At 43.4% G+C, this 13251-nt stretch overlaps 1 long non-coding RNA gene across 2 annotated transcripts in view; it reads right to left on the reverse strand.

The window, feature by feature from the left end:
- The window catches only part of LOC147838204 (uncharacterized), a 73846-nt gene that overhangs the window by 8968 nt on the left and 51627 nt on the right, over window positions 1-13251 (reverse strand). For both annotated transcript variants that reach the window (XR_015523528.1, XR_015523527.1), the window contains exon 4: window positions 1216-1332. This is a non-coding gene — a long non-coding RNA (uncharacterized LOC147838204). Of the gene's footprint in view, window positions 1-1215; window positions 1333-13251 lie in introns of those variants that run through there.

The raw sequence follows: 13251 nt of genomic DNA on the forward strand, positions 1-13251 counted from the left end.
CAAATTTAAAATTTTAAAAATATAATATAAAAACATCTTTAAATATGACAGTTTTGCTCGATTTAAATGCTTAATTTTATTTACCAATTTAAAATAAAAGTAATCTTAATTTATTTATTTTTTTTTTTTCATAAAATACCTGTATTTGAAATGTTTTATCTGTGTTTCACTTGTTTTCAAGCATACACTGCTAATTTTTGTTAGATTCTTAACAAAATGTCCTTCATGGTTTAAAAAATATTTACAGTTGAAGTTATTAGCCTTATTTTAAATATTTCTCAAAAGATGTTTAACAGAGCAAGTAAATTTCCATAGTAGGTCTGATAATATTTTATCTGCTGGAGAAAGTCTTATTTGCTTTATTTCAGATAGAAAAGCAGTTTTAAAATTTTTTAAAAACATTTTAAGGTCAAGATTTTTAACCCCTTTAAGCTATATTTTTTTTTCGACGGGACAAACCATTATTATACAATAACTTGCCTAATTACCCTTACCTGCCTAGTTAACCTAATTAACCTAGTTAAGCCTTTAAATGTCACTTTAAGCTGTATAGAAGTGTCTTGAAAAAATCTAGTCAAATATTATTTACTATCATCATGGCAAAGATAAAATAAATCAGTTATTAGAAATAAGTTATTAAAACTGGTATGTTTAGAAATGAAGTCAGACATTTGGGAAAAAAATAAACAGGGGGGCTAATAATTTAGCGGGGCTAATTATTCTGACTTCAACTGTATATTATTTTTAATATCAGAGTTTAGCAGTATAAAACTCACTATAGTAAGTGTTATGTATGCTCTATATGTATAAATGCATTTAATGAAAAAAACTGAAGATATTCATAGATAATAATTATCTGTAATTGAAGATGTCATGTTGTACAATTTAGTTCAAATCAAATTTGTATTTTTAATCAAATATTTATTGATAACAGTAATAAAATAAAATCTTGAACCAGCCATTTTTTTTTGCATTTTATTTCAAGTGTTAAAACGCCAGTACAGTTCTTCAGTGATGCTCAGAGCCGGTGCTCAGTGCTGCATAGTGCAGGTAATTACGTGTGATGGAAGTGTTTGCCCAGAGCAGAAACCTCAGCTTTAAGCTAAAGCCAGAACATCAGTACAGCACTGCAGCTGAGCCGGCACGCATCTGTGTGTATGTGTGTGTGTGTGTGCATGCATTGGGCTAATGGTATGTAGGGTATAAATCATATACCGGTGTTGGTTGCGGGCACGTGCACTCTGGGATGTGCTGCAGTGAGGCTTCCCCCTCAGTCCAGATCCAGCTCATTTGTCAAATTGCCTTCAGGAATTGAATGCTGCATTGCTGCTGCTGAGAGAGAGAGGGAGAGAGAGAGGCGGGGGGAGAGAGAGAGAGAGAGAGGCGATGAGCTTTGCTGTATGGTTGGGGGTGGAGAAGTACACGAGCGTTCGGGGCAGCATGTTTCCAGCAGTCTCCTTCAGTCTACGTATACTGTGCGTTGGACACAGAACTGGTGGCTCTCGTGTGAAGGTCACTGCTGAATACAGAGAGCTCAGCTGCACTGATAAAGTTCCTTTCACACTGAGGATGTTAACTAAAGCGTTAATGATAAAGATGTAGTTTTTCTTTTGCTTTTTCAAGTTATGCATATTAATGTGTTATATCAAAATAATCCTTGTTTAAAGAGTTCTGTACTCACCCCATGTTGTTTCAATCCCCTGGGACCTTCATTCATCTTCAGAACACAAATTAAGACATTTTAGATGAAATAAGTGAGCTCTCTCATCCCCCATAGACAGCAATGATCCTGAGATGCTCAAAGTCCAGAAAAGGAACGTTGTCAAAACATCCCATATGACTTCAGCACTTCAACTGAAATCAAATGAATCTCTCAGAACTCATTCGTGTGCCAAAAAATAAAAAATAAAAACGAAGGAATGATGTTTGCTTTTGTCTTCCACGGCAGATCATGGTGGACAGTTACTACAGGCAATACTATGCTTGAATATAATAACAGAATTTTAGTTTCTGGGTGAAAATCTTCTAAGAGAGATTGTCTAAAAATGCTCTATTGTCTATGCCAGGCCAGTAGTTACAGTCACTGTTTAAAAAAAACAATATGTGCACATACAGTCCTGTAGTTTACAATTGTTGTTCCGTAAAGTACATATAACACATATATGGCATCAACATTTTTCTAAAATCTGTAGTTCACACAGAATTGATAATGATATAATGTTATAAAGGCATCACGGTGGCGCAGTGGGTAGCACGATCACCTCACAGCAAGAGGGTTGCTGGTTTGGGCCCCGACTGGGTCATTTCTGTGTGGAGTTCTCACCATGTTGGCGTGGGTTTCCTCCAGGTGCTCCGGTTTACCCCACAGTCTAAAGACATATGCTATAGGTGAATTGAATAAGCTGAATTGGCCGTAGTGTATGTGTGTGAATGCAAGAGTGTATGGGTGTTTCCCACTGTTGGGTTGCGGCTGAAAAGGCATCCGCTGCTTAAAACATACACTGGATAAGGTAGCGGTCCATTGGCGACCCGTCATGAATAAAGGGACTAAGCTAAAAAGAAAATGAATGAATGAATAATCTTATCAAATATGCAGTTGACGTGCACTCATGAGCCCTTACAAATCTCTTGTCATGTAAATGGTGTGTAAAGAAGTGTTGGTGAAATGTCCACTTCAAAAATGTCAACTACATTAAAGGCTGATTTATACTTCTGCGTCAGGTGCACGCGTATGCTACGCCGCTGACGCACAGCCCTACGCCGTGGCCGTCAGCGTCGCTGACGTGCACCTCTCAAAAAATGTAACTATACGTTGCAACGACGCATAGAGCAAGCTCTGTGATTGGTCGGCTTGGTAGCGCTGACGAGTCTGGGCGGGACCAAGCCATGCGAGCGGCGCGAGCCCAATGGAGCGATTGTTTACAAATGTGGAGTCCCGCGAAGGAGCTCCTGATGAAAAGATTTGTTTTGTGTTTACCTCATAGTTAAAGTTGTTGCACGTCCGCCGGTTCCTGCCTTAAAATGAGTGAGTTTGAGCCTCTTGTACATCCCGGAAGCGTTCAGAAAGAACAAAACACAAGCGAAGAAACTTGACACAGAGACACAGTAACACCTTACTCCCAGCTAGCGTTTTGGAAGTGTTAATGCAGACCAACAGAGACAGCGCTCAGAAGTATAAATGCACAGCTCCGCGCGTTGCAAGCGCCATGGGTTATGCCGGTCACTTGACGCAGAAGTATAAACCAGGCTTAACAGAGCAGCATTTTCATTTAAATTAATTTCAGAATGAAAATTTCCAGCCATTGAAGGATAAAAGAGCGAGGCAGTGGCGCAGTAGGTAGTGCTGTCGTCTCACAGTAAGAAGGTCGCTGGTTCGAACCTCGGTTCAGGTGGTGTTTCTGTGTGGAGTTTGCATGTTCTCCCTGCCTTCGCGTGGGTTTCCTCCAGGTGCTCCGGTTTCCCCCACAGTCCAAAGACATGCGGTACAGGTGAATTGGGTAGGCTAAATTGTCCGTAGTGTATGAGTGTGTGTGTGAATGTGTGTGAATGTTTCCAAGAGATGGGTTGCGGCTGAAAGGGCATCCGCTGCGTAAAAACTTGCTGGATAAGTTGGCGGTTCATTCCGCTGTGGCGACCCCGGATTTACTAAGCCGACAAGAAAATGAATGAATGAATGAATGAATGAATGATAAAAACAGAAAGTGTCTGTGTGTAGATGAGAGCACTCATATTGTCACACCCTCGGCTCGTTCCTGCAGCTCAAATCACTGCTTTCCCTCACCATCCACCACTCACCACACCCGGGAACAATCGCCTGGGTACTGATCACCCGCACCTGCACTTGCAATCACCCATGCACTACATAAACTCACCTACTTCATTCACTCACTGGCTGTAATCAAAGTCAGATGGTTCTCCTCATCGGCTCTCCCTCTTCCTCTTGTACTCTTTCGTGGAGGTCATTCTTCTCCTGTGAATGCAAACCTGCTTAAGAGAAGTAACTAAAGCTTTGATGGTGTAAAACTGAAGATCTAAAACTTACCATTTGAACTGTGTGTGAGATCACTCTCCCTCTGCTACACCACTTACCTGCTTCATCTCTCAGCATTTGTTGCATTGCACAAATGAATACCTTTAAAGATATAACCATATTTGTCTTTCTTGTGTGACAGTGACACATATACTGTACAACTTATAATTTCCTAAATTCCATGGTCAATGCTTAGTTTTATTTGAAGCTAAAGCATTTTAAAGAATATCATTACATAAAATTAAATGATAAAATGTCAAAATGAGAAAACACTTTTCTATATTCCTCCCAGTGATTGGTGTTAAACTAATACCTTGTGGCAAATTGCTTAAATTGGCCATGAAATGAAAGAAGTCTTTTTGCCCATTTTGTGACATGCACACAGTTAAAACATTCCTGAAATCAGAACAAAAATGTATGATACACAATTTCATCTTTTGGGAACTGATTGGATTGTTAAAAGATTTAGGAGGACATTGCCAACAAAATAGAGGAAGATTGTTGAATTGACAAAATTAGTGCAGAAACAAGACCTGCACTGATAGCCCCACCCTAAAGGCATTCCATGTGACCAGAAGTAAAGAAATGTTATTTCATAGAGGAAAAGAAGGCTATGGTATTTGATAAAGTATTATAAGGGCAAATTATTTTTAAAAATAACAAAGTGCACAGATAAATCCTTTATGACAAGCAATAGTCTTTAAATGGCAGCAGGGTGGCGCAGTGAGTAGCCATGTCGCCTCACAGCAAGAAGCTCGCTGGTTACAGATCCAGCTGGTCAGTTGGAATTTCTATGTGGAGTTTGCATGTTCTCCCTGTGTTGTCCAAAGACATGTGGTATAGGTGAATTGGGTCAGCTAAATTGTCTGTAGTGTATGTGTGTATGTCCTAGTCTTCCAGGTTGGGGGTTGAGCGTTGTGCTAACAACCCACCTTATAAAAATTTAGATGTTACAAAACTAATATGGTGCGGCTAAATATCAACTTCAATATTAACAGCTCTGATAGTAAGTAAGTACTACTCTTTAAATGTAAAAATTAAAAAACTATTTTTAATTTCATGCCAAATCTTAACTGGCAGTCAAACCTTCCAGTTTTTTACAGACTGAGATGGTGAACTGTTTTAAAATGGCTGAAATCCTCCAACAGCAGGTTGTCTCAGGTTGAAATCAAAGGGATGAAACTAAGCCACAGAAAAGAGAACAAAGAAAGGAAAACACGAAGATTAGAACTACATTTTTACAATGTCACAAACTCTTTTAAGTCCCTCCAAAAAGGCTGGTCATCCACAAAGGACAAATCACAAGAGGACAGTATAATGCAGAGAATCTCAGTGGTCAATCGATTTAACGCTGCAGCTGGAATTGATCAGCAGCTCAGCTGAACAAGGTAAGATCTGAATCTCAGCATACAGTGTCCAGACGTTCAAGAGAATCTGGACTGAAAGTTTACGGATCACAGAAAGAAATAGCAGGCAATATCATTATGTTGATATGTTTTGTAATATGCTGCTTTAAATACAAAAGATTGTTAAAGCAGGATGGATTCAGATTGACTGTCATTTAATAATTCATCAGCTGGAGAGGAAAAATAATGATCTTAAAAGTGATCCCAATGATTTTGCTTTTCTGTGTTGTTGTGTGGACTGCTGGGGCCTCATGTACGAAGACTTGCGTGGAAATCTTACTAAAACATTGCGTACGCACAAAGCTGTAAATGTGCGTACGCAGAAAAAATTCAGATGTATGAAACACTGCGTACGCCGAATCTCACGCATATTCTTTTGTACATCCGAATGAACGTGAAACTGAGCGCAACATGCACGAGCACAAAACCCCTCCCTGGCTCCTCCCCTGTATGAATATGCTAATGACTCTACTTTGGCAAAACCCAACGAAAAAGCAAAGGCAAAAGCAAGCAAAAAGAGAAACTTTGAACAGAATGTGAATTGGAGGTGCTGCTTTCGGATGTAGACCGGAGAAAAGCGGTGTTATTTGCAAGTTTGTTCTCCGGAATTAACAACAAAAGAAAAAAATAGAGTGGGAGAGTTAAGCTGATGCGGTTAACACAGTTGGGTCTGAACATCGCACTGAGTGAATTAAAAAAGAAATAGTGTGGTTTATATGTGTAAAATGTTGCAATGCCCTTAACAGTCTCAGTGGCGCAGCTCATAAGATGCATGTCAACATGTTTTGACACGTTCGAGCATGAACTCGGTTCGAATCCAGCGTCTTATGAACTCTTTCTTCTTTTTTCCCCCAGCTAATTATCAGATTTTGCCAACTATTTATCACTAGAAAGACAAGTTGGAATCATTAATAAGTTTGTGCATCATATTTTATTTGCACATTTAGTGAATGGAAATGTTTATGATTCACGCATGCAAATTCATCTTCAGATAGTGTCTGTATAGCAATGTGCGTGCAGTAGATAGCTCAGATTACATTGGGAAAACAGGCGACCGCTGCAAATTGTGCTTTAATGTTTAGCTGGTCAAATGTATGGTATGGAAACCTTATATACCTGCTAGATGAACCCGTCTCATACAGCTGCCATTGCAAGGCTCAGACACTTTGTAGAGAGGAATTTAACACAACTGCCTCTAGGAGTCGCCAATGGAAATAAAACAGACACGCACAAAAAATGTGCGTACGCCAGCCATAAAGCTGGCGTGGAGCTGCGCACATTCCCACGTTCAGTTCATTGTTAGTAAATCCAAACGTGAGTGATTCTGAGCGTGAAACCTGGCGTACGCAAAGTTTTTGTGCGTACGCAGCGTTGATACATGAGGCCCCAGGTCTTTTACATTTATAACTTCACACTAAATCGCATTGTTCTTGTAACGCCGGGGAGTAACACCACAACAGATGGTAGGATCCAATATGCAGGTTTATTCACAGTCAGGCAAGCAGTGGTCAATACGGGAGCAAACAGGTATGTGAGGACAATCCAGAATCGTAGTCAATTAAACAATCAAGAGGTCGAAAGGCAGGCGGCAGACAAGGATAACTAAATAAACAAGGCTAGGTTCAAAACAGGAAAACAAGACAAGGAAAACGCGTTGTAATGCTACTATACAGTGAACAAGACTCGGCAAACTGAAGGGGTGAATGTGTGGCTTAAATAGTGTGTGTTAATCAGTCTCTGAAAGTCCTCAGGTGTGCAAATGTAATCAAGCTAGATGAGTGAGCAGGTGTGTGGGCGAAGAGCATGTATGAAGTTGTAGTCCAGGAAAAGTGTAGTTCTAAGTGTATGTGTGTTTGCCAGCGACATCTGGTGGTTGTTCGCTGGTAAACATGACAGAGCCCCCCCTCTAAGGAGTGGCTTCCAGACACTCCTAATACTGTTCAGGCGGGAGGTGGAGCGGAGGCGGAACAGGGGGAGGGATGGAGGGCCAGGACCATGCAGCGGGGGCGTACCTGGAGCGTGGAGCAGCGGAGGGCCTGGAGCGTGGAGCTGCGGAGGGCCTGGAGCGTGGAGCTGCGGAGGGCCTGGAGCGTGGAGCTGCGGAGGGCCTGGAGCGTGGAGCTGCGGAGGGCCTGGAGCGTGGAGCTGCGGAGGGCCTGGAGCGTGGAGCTGCGGAGGGCCTGGAGCGTGGAGCTGCGGAGGGCCTGGAGCGTGGAGCTGCGGAGGGCCTGGAGCGTGGAGCTGCGGAGGGCCTGGAGCGTGGAGCTGCGGAGGGCCTGGAGCGTGGAACTGCAGTGGCCCTGGATCATGAGGCTGCGACCATTCAGGAAGCTCAGGAGGCGGCGGCCATTCAGGAAGCTCAGGAGGCGGCGGCCATTCAGGAAGCTCAGGAGGCGGCGGCCATTCAGGAAGCTCAGGAGGCGACGGCCATTGAGGAAGCTCAGGAGGCGGCGGCCATTCAGGAAGCTCAAGAGGCGGCGGCCATTCAGGAAGCTCAGGCGGCGGCGGCCATTCAGGAAGCTCAGGCGGCGGCGGCGGCCATTCAGGAAGCTCAGGCGGCGGCGGCCATTCAGGAAGCTCAGGCGGCGGCGGCCATTCAGGAAGCTCAGGCGGCGGCGGCCATTCAGGAAGCTCAGGCGGCGGCGGCCATTCAGGAAGCTCAGGCGGCGGCGGCCATTCAGGGAGCTCAGGAGGCGGCCATTCAGGAAGCTCAGGAGGCGGCCATTCAGGGAGCTCAGGAGGCGGCCATTCAGGGAGCTCAGGAGGCGGCCATTTAGGGAGCTCAGGAGGCGGCCATTCAGGGAGCTCAGGTGGCGGCGGCCATTCAGCGAGCTCAGGAGGTGGCGGCCATTCAGCGAGCTCAGGAGGCGGCGGCCATTCAGCGAGCTCAGGAGGCGGCGGCCATTCAGCGAGCTCAGGAGGCGGCGGCCATTCTGGAGGTTCAGGTGGCGGTGGCTCTGGCGGCAGCGGCACTGGCAGTTCTGGAGGATCTGGCAGCTTTGGCAGCTCTGGAGGGTCTGGCAGCTCTGGAGGGTCTGGCAGCTCTGGAGGGTCTGGCAGCTCTGGAGGGTCTGGCAGCTCTGGAGGGTCTGGCAGCTCTGGAGGGTCTGGCAGCTCTGGCGGTGGCAGCTCTGGCAGCTCTGGTAACTCAGGTGGTGGAGGCCATTCTAGGGGCTCAGTTGATGGCATTTCAGGAACTAGAACAGGAACTATGGCAGGAACGGACAAGGAACAGGAAACCATCTTGTGAGCTAGTGGCAGATTGGCGTTTACCACATTGTGAGTTGGAGGGCTGGTTGTGACCACATTGTGAGCTGGAGGACTGGAGTCGGCCATCTTGTGAGCTGGAGGACTGGGGTCGGCCATCTTGTGAGCTGAAGGACTGGAGTCTGCCATCTTGTGAGCTGAAGGACTGGAGTCTGCCATCTTGTGAGCTGGAGGACTGGAGTCGGCCATCTTGTGAGCTGGAGGACTGGAGTCGGCCATCTTGTGAGCTGGAGGACTGGAGTCGGCCATCTTGTGAGCTGGAGGACTGGAGTCGGCCATCTTGTGAGCTGGAGGACTGGAGTCGGCCATCTTGTGAGCTGGAGGACTGGAGTTGGCCATCTTGTGAGCTGGAGGACTGGTGTCGGCCATCTTGTGAGCTGGAGGACTAGATGCGGTCATTTTCTGAGCTGTGTGTGTGGTGGTGGAATGAGCAGCAAGCCCCGTTACCAGCGGGTCTTGCTGTCCTTTGCCCCCCCCCCCCCCAAAAAAAATATTTAGGGGTGTCCTCCACCTTGCCAACAGTGAAGGGAGACCCACTCATTTGCAGTGCAAGATCAATGTAATTTTCTAACGTCCCATGGGGTTCGTGCAAAGGCATGATGGAATAAAGGGGCTCAGAAAGTCCTCCACGAAAGAATATCATCAAACATAACTCACTCATGGATGTTATGTGTGCCAGTTCGATGAATTCCTCCACGTACTCCTCAATGGACCGTGCTTCCTGACGCAGACGCATGATTGCAATACCCGCTGGATCCATGTTGTGGCCGAGTCTTCTGTAACGCCGGGGAGTAACACCACAACAGATGGTAGGATCCAATATGCAGGTTTATTCACAGTCAGGCAAGCAGTGGTCAATACGGGAGCAAACAGGTATGTGAGGACAATCCAGAATCGTAGTCAATTAAACAATCAAGAGGTCGAAAGGCAGGCGGCAGACAAGGATAACTAAATAAACAAGGCTAGGTTCAAAACAGGAAAACAAGACAAGGAAAACGCGTTGTAATGCTACTATACAGTGAACAAGACTCGGCAAACTGAAGGGGTGAATGTGTGGCTTAAATAGTGTGTGTTAATCAGTCTCTGAAAGTCCTCAGGTGTGCAAATGTAATCAAGCTAGATGAGTGAGCAGGTGTGTGGGCGAAGAGCATGTATGAAGTTGTAGTCCAGGAAAAGTGTAGTTCTAAGTGTATGTGTGTTTGCCAGCGACATCTGGTGGTTGTTCGCTGGTAAACATGACAGTTCTTGTTGTGAATGCCTTGAAGTGTGCATAAACCAGAAGTTGCAGCAGACTTTTTTCAGCATCATGGTGTATTTCCAATTACAATGAAATTGTCATGATCACAGTTGTACCATCCACATAGCAGTACTCATCCAGACTCTATTTCCCACAATCCATTTCACTGATTACAGTCTCACCTGTTTTTCATTGTCCTGACTATTTCAGCCACTACCATAGACACATATATTGCTAAGTCTTGTTTCACCATAGCGAACATACAGTAAGTTTTTCTTTTTTTCTTGTTGTCCCCTGTCTGGTTTTGATCTTGATTTTTTGATTGTTTGTAGTGGTGGGCAAAGCGAGACTTCATGAAACACTGAAACAATCGAAGCAAATGTATCGAAGCTTCGAAACGTTTCAAAACCCGTCTCTACGGTGACACCTAATGGTCATTTAGTTAGTATTTAGTTCGATTATGCATTGCTCTGCAACAGCTTCAGCAAAGAAACAGTTCAGCAAATTGAGGTTTTGTTGTAGAGGTACCCATGTTGTAGAGTTGAGGTTTCAAGTGATTAAGGGTGCTTTCACACCTGCCTTATTTAGTTCGATTGAATCGCACTAGAGTTCGTTTTCCCTTTTGTTGCGGTTCGTTTGGGCAGGGGAGAATGCAGCAATCGAACTCGAGTGCGCACCAAAAGCGAACCAAATAAGCGTACCGAGACCTGCTTGAAGAGGTGGTCTTGGTAAGCTTTCAAACCAACCCTGGAGTGGTTCATTCGTGGTGAGAATATGATTCTTATTAAAACAGGTCCAACCACAAAAAGTACTGCGACTTTTGGACTAATCCAGCTGCCGTAGGCCGATGCGCTGTGCATTATGGGATATGGAGGAAAAATATTTGTTGACAGCGCTTTACCAACAGAGAGAGGGGAAAACATTACCTGATGGATCGTTGGTAATATTTCCGCAAGATGACCATGTCGCAGTTTAGCTAAATTAATTCACGCCTCCTCCTGAAGTGACGAGCGATGCATTAAAACACTGTTTTCCAGCCGCAGCCGCGCTTCATTCTCGAAATGTATAGTTTGACTAAAGCAGGCATACAATCAGTCAGCGCAGTCATCCCTCCAGAGTAAAAATGACATTTTGTGTCTGCTGGTTTTGTTTACTTGCGGGAATTCATTTGTACTTTCCCGCAAGTGAATTCTAACCAATTAATAAGCAGTTTAGGAAAATATGTTTTAGCAACATCTGGCCAATGAGAGATGTGGATTTTTGTCAGATGACTGCATTTTGGTTCATTTCAACTGACTCGGACCAAAACCAGCAGTGTGGTGTGAAAACGACCCAAAGACGGCAGAAACTGCAACAATGTATCATTTATTGCCCTTGGTCCGGACCAAATGAAGTGAACTACAGATGTGAAAGCACCCTTAGTGAAGCAGTGAGCGTTCCAGACTAGCATGCCGAGATAATGGGTTAAAATCCAGAGTGATGCAGCTACAGATGTTAGTTTTTAAATGCTCTGTTCTTGTAACGTATTATGTTTTAATATTGGTCTGACATCCAAATTAAAACTTTGTAAATAAATATGTCTTGTATTGGTCATAAAAAATAACATTAATAAAATACATCTAGTCATATTTTCAGGGTATTTGTACAAGTCGGAATTCAAACTCGGGCCTTCTGCTGCACAGTTATGCTGTTTACACGCACAGTCCACTAGGCCACATGAGATAAGAGATTTTTATTTGACATGTCAGGCAAACGCAGATCAGCCAGATCTCAAAATGCTTCTGAAATGACAGATGCTTTGAATCGTTTTAGTCACGTGACCTGTTGTTTTAAAACACTTAAGTCACGTGACCTCTGTGTTTCGAATCACCTTAGTCATGTGATCTGGGTGTTTTGGATCATACTTCGGTGCAGTGTTTTAAAACACTTGCACTGCGGGATCTCGACACTGTGTCAAAATGTAAATTTCCTGTCAACCATCAATAATTGTTTGCCCTGACCTCTTGCCAGTTTACTCATTCAATTTCCTTGGACAGTTTTATTTTTGCAAACCTACGCGTGTCTTTCACACTCAGCAAACTAATGGTAGAAGGGGCATGGCTAAGCATATTTCGCCCAAACTATCCAACTGATGTCAGGAGAGATGGACTGCCATTCTAGAATGGAGGCAAACGGTCAGATTTTGATTAAAGATTACTATAACAAACTATTTTGGGGGGTGGATTAATATGCTCAGATGAATTGCTAACCTTAAGACTAACAATGTGCACTTGCAAAATAAACATTGTAAAATTACATTTAATGCAGACTTTAAACTTTACTTTCTTCCACCTTTCTATCTTTCTTTTTTCCCATGATCAATATTTTTTTCACAAATTTTCTCTTTCCCTATGCCTAATTCTTTTCATCTCTTATCTCTTGATCCTCATACCAGCAGATAGAAGGCTCATTTTAAGTGTGTCTTTAGTGCGGCTGCCAGTATGGATTAGTTTAAGAGCAGATCTGTGGATTCAGTCCCAGGTGCAAGTATGCTGATCAGCTCAACTTTGGTGTTTTCTCTCTCCAGCAGCTGGAGCAGGTGCCAAGTGTGCGGCACATACACTGTCCTGTAAAAAAAAAATCTGTCCGCAATGTATGATGATGAACGATGAATAGGTTTTTCTTTCTTTGTTTAAATCTAAAAATAGCCACTTTTAATCTACATAAATGCATTGGGGGAAATTGACTGTATTAGGTATTTGCAATTCAAAAGCTTTTTTGTTTTTCCCTGAAGGCATGATGTGGTTGCAAAATTTTTAAAACGCACATCCATAACATATCTGTGACCTTCACTTTTGAAAATATATTACTGGTAGAAATTACCTTCAAATCTCATAGTGCACAATTAAATGCAGTATGAATTATTGTTTGGACTCAAGTCTAAATAGTAAATTAAATTTTGGTATTTTCAGATTAAAAACCTACTCTAAAATTTAGTTTCATGGGTTTTCCTCCTTTAAACTTGCAATATGGGGTCGTAATTTCTGCTCCAGTAACTTCTAGTTGAACAAAGTGACTTTATTGATGCTTTTAGCAGTTTGAAAACAAAAAACAACAAAGAAAACAAATTATATCCAAATATATACAAACATTCATTCATTTACGCAGTGGTTGCCTTTCAGTTGCAACACATCACTGGGAAACATCCATACACTCTCATTCACACACATACACTACGGACAATTTAGCCTACCCAATTCACCTGTACCGCATGTCTTTGGACACAGGGAGACCATGCAAACCCCACACAGAAATGCCAACTGACCCAGCCG

Source organism: Danio rerio, chromosome 23 (genome assembly GCF_052040795.2).
Source record: "Danio rerio strain M-AB ecotype USA chromosome 23, GRCz13ab, whole genome shotgun sequence".
NCBI classification, from domain to species: Eukaryota; Metazoa; Chordata; class Actinopteri; order Cypriniformes; family Danionidae; genus Danio; species Danio rerio.